The sequence below is a fragment of the Drosophila willistoni genome, unplaced genomic scaffold (genome assembly GCF_018902025.1).
Source record: "Drosophila willistoni isolate 14030-0811.24 unplaced genomic scaffold, UCI_dwil_1.1 Seg688, whole genome shotgun sequence".
In the NCBI taxonomy this organism is placed as follows: Eukaryota; Metazoa; Arthropoda; class Insecta; order Diptera; family Drosophilidae; genus Drosophila; species Drosophila willistoni.
In genome coordinates this window covers 145,255-147,982 of record NW_025814599.1, presented here as the reverse complement: position 1 = coordinate 147,982, position 2,728 = coordinate 145,255, and positions in this window count along the sequence as shown.

Below are 2,728 nucleotides of genomic sequence, written 5' to 3'. Positions count from 1 at the left end.
TCGTCAGCTCACTTTTTCCACAAAAAACAGGCCCAGGCACCACTGGCAACTCGAAGCAGTGAGATAGAAATAACAACGTGCACGAAAACAGAACTGTTGGAAATCGTCAACAAACTAAATAATAAGAAAGCTCCTGGCCCCGACGGCATCCCGAACAGAGCTTTAAGGCTGGCAGTTAATCTGCACCCTGATGTGTTCATCAAAATGTACAATGCATGTCTGAGAGAAGGAACTTTTCCATCCAGATGGAAAAGGCAGAATCTGGTACTCCTACCAAAACACGGCAAGCCTCCCGGCGAAGCCTCATCATATAGGCCTATCTGTCTTCTGGACACAGCAGGGAAAATATTGGAATCGCTCATAGCTCGTAGGCTCAACAAGGCTATTGAGCAAGGAGGTGGACTTTCTCCTAACCAATACGGTTTTAGAAAGGCAAGATCAACGATAGACGCGATAAGCACAGTTGTGGACACAGCCAGAGACGCCAAATCTGGTAACCGATGGAAAGGGGGAACCAAACAATACTGCATGGTGGTGACTCTCGACATCAGAAACGCATTCAACTCGGCTGAATGGAGTCGTATAATGGGCAGTATGGCTTCTTTCGGGTCCAGGGAAATCTGCTGTACATAGGGACATCTACTTCACAAATAGGCGCCTCCGATACTCGACAGTAGACGGCTCGGAGAATATAGCATCCTGCTGGAGTACCACAGGGTTCAGTCCTGGGCCCCCTCCTGTGAATTGCATGTACGACGGAGTCCTCAGACTCAATTTTGATCCGGGCACACGCATAATCGGCTTTGCCGATGATATCGCGGTAGTGGTAACGGAAAAGGAGCTTGCAGTAGCGGAACAAAAATGCAACAACGCCATTGCAACTATTGGCCGGTGGCTGGCTGTTGCAGATCTTGAATTGGCAGCCCTCAAGACTGAAGCCGTTTTAGTTAGCAGCAGGAAGAAAGTCGAGACCGCCTCTTTAGAAGTTGGTGGCAAAACTATCACATCTAAGAGGGCCATCAAATACCTAGGGGTAATGCTGGATACACGACTCTGCTTCCGTGAGCACTTGGAATATACGTGCCATAAGGCACTGAGCTCTGCACGTGCGCTGGCAAGGATCATGCTCAATACAAGAGGCCCCAAACAAGCGAGAAGGCTGTTGTTAACTAGCGTGAAAAAATCCATTTCCCTGTACGCTGCCCCTGTTTGGGCTAGTGCGCTACGGGTGAAAAGCTATAGGCGAGGGCTGGAATCGGTCTTTAGACTCTGCGCAATGAGAATTTGCAGTGCGTTCCGCACAATTTCAGACGATGCTGCGCATGTCATCGCTGGTCTGTCTCCGATCAGCGATCTAGCGTACGAAGCAGACGCGATGTACAGAGCGCTAGACTCCACACCAGTGGTTGAGCGATCGCCCTTAGCCAGTATACGGCAAGAAATACGAGGCGAACATGTGGCTCGATGGCAGCAACGATGGACAGAATCTGCGAAGGGCCGTTGGACTTACTGCCTTATCCCAGACCTACAACAGTGGATAGGCAGAAGTCACGGGCAAGTTACGTTTTACCTGACGCAAATTCTGAGCGGCCATAGCTGCTTCAGAGCCTATCTAAAGCGTTTCGGGCACGAGGCATCCGACGAATGCACGTGGTGCGGAGCCGGCATTGTCGAGGACGCAAGGCACATAGCTTTTCACTGCCCTCGCTACGAAGCACAGAGACGCGAGTTGGAGTCCAGGATCGGCACGCGCATCACCATTGAGAACCTGGTGCCTCTGATGTTAGAAAACGGTCGCGCATGGGAGGCAGTGTGCGAGTTTGCGGCAGCCGTTATGGTCGAACAACGGCGACTAGAGAGGCTGAGAAGGGAGGATTAGTTTAAAAGGTTAAGTTTAAGCCGGCCGCTGTGAAGCAATACCTCGCGGTAGTCCCGCAGTAGCTTGTTTGAGTCAGACCGCCAATAACTAACTATGTATATACGTGAAGTAAATGAAATTTTGTTGTAAATAAAAATGAATATAAAAACACACACACACTAACGCACGCACACACGTACTCTTGGTCGGCCGTAGGTCTCTCGGTAGGTGCGTAGTTAAAAAAAAAGGCAAAAAGGTGCCAGCGTGGCACTCAAAAGCCGGGCAACATAGTTTAGCACTTTAGTAAGCTAAAGTCTAGTAGCATTCAACCGAAGAAATCAAAGCAACCCTTTCTTCTTTTTCTCCTAATGTATGCGACCTGCACTCAAAGTTCACCTTTTGTATGCAAAAATACCCTGAGACACAGACACACACACACATAGGTGGGGTCATACTCATACTGGCACACCTTCAATCACTTCCGCCGAACGATGAAGTAGCTCTTTGGCACGCTATTATTTTACAGAAGCCTGGAGTTGGAAATAAGACATACAGCAGAAGTCAGTGTGTGTGTGAATGTGTGTGTGTAATTGGAACGTGTGGGAAATATAAAGCAAAAGCCGCTATTGGTCGCTTAAGTTGTAGACCTGTTTTACCGGATGTCCTGTTAGAAGCGTAAATAGGCATAAAACAACGAAAAGAACATTTCTATTACCTCCCCAGTCTCACAAAAGAGCACTGTGAGTTGAGTGGGGGGGAGTTTGGATCCGGGATCGGTGCCAGAGTCGGAGCGAAGCAATAGACGCCTTCAACCGAACCGTGAAAACTTGTCTAAAGTCTTGTGGCGGCAAAGCGCCAACTAAAGCCTGC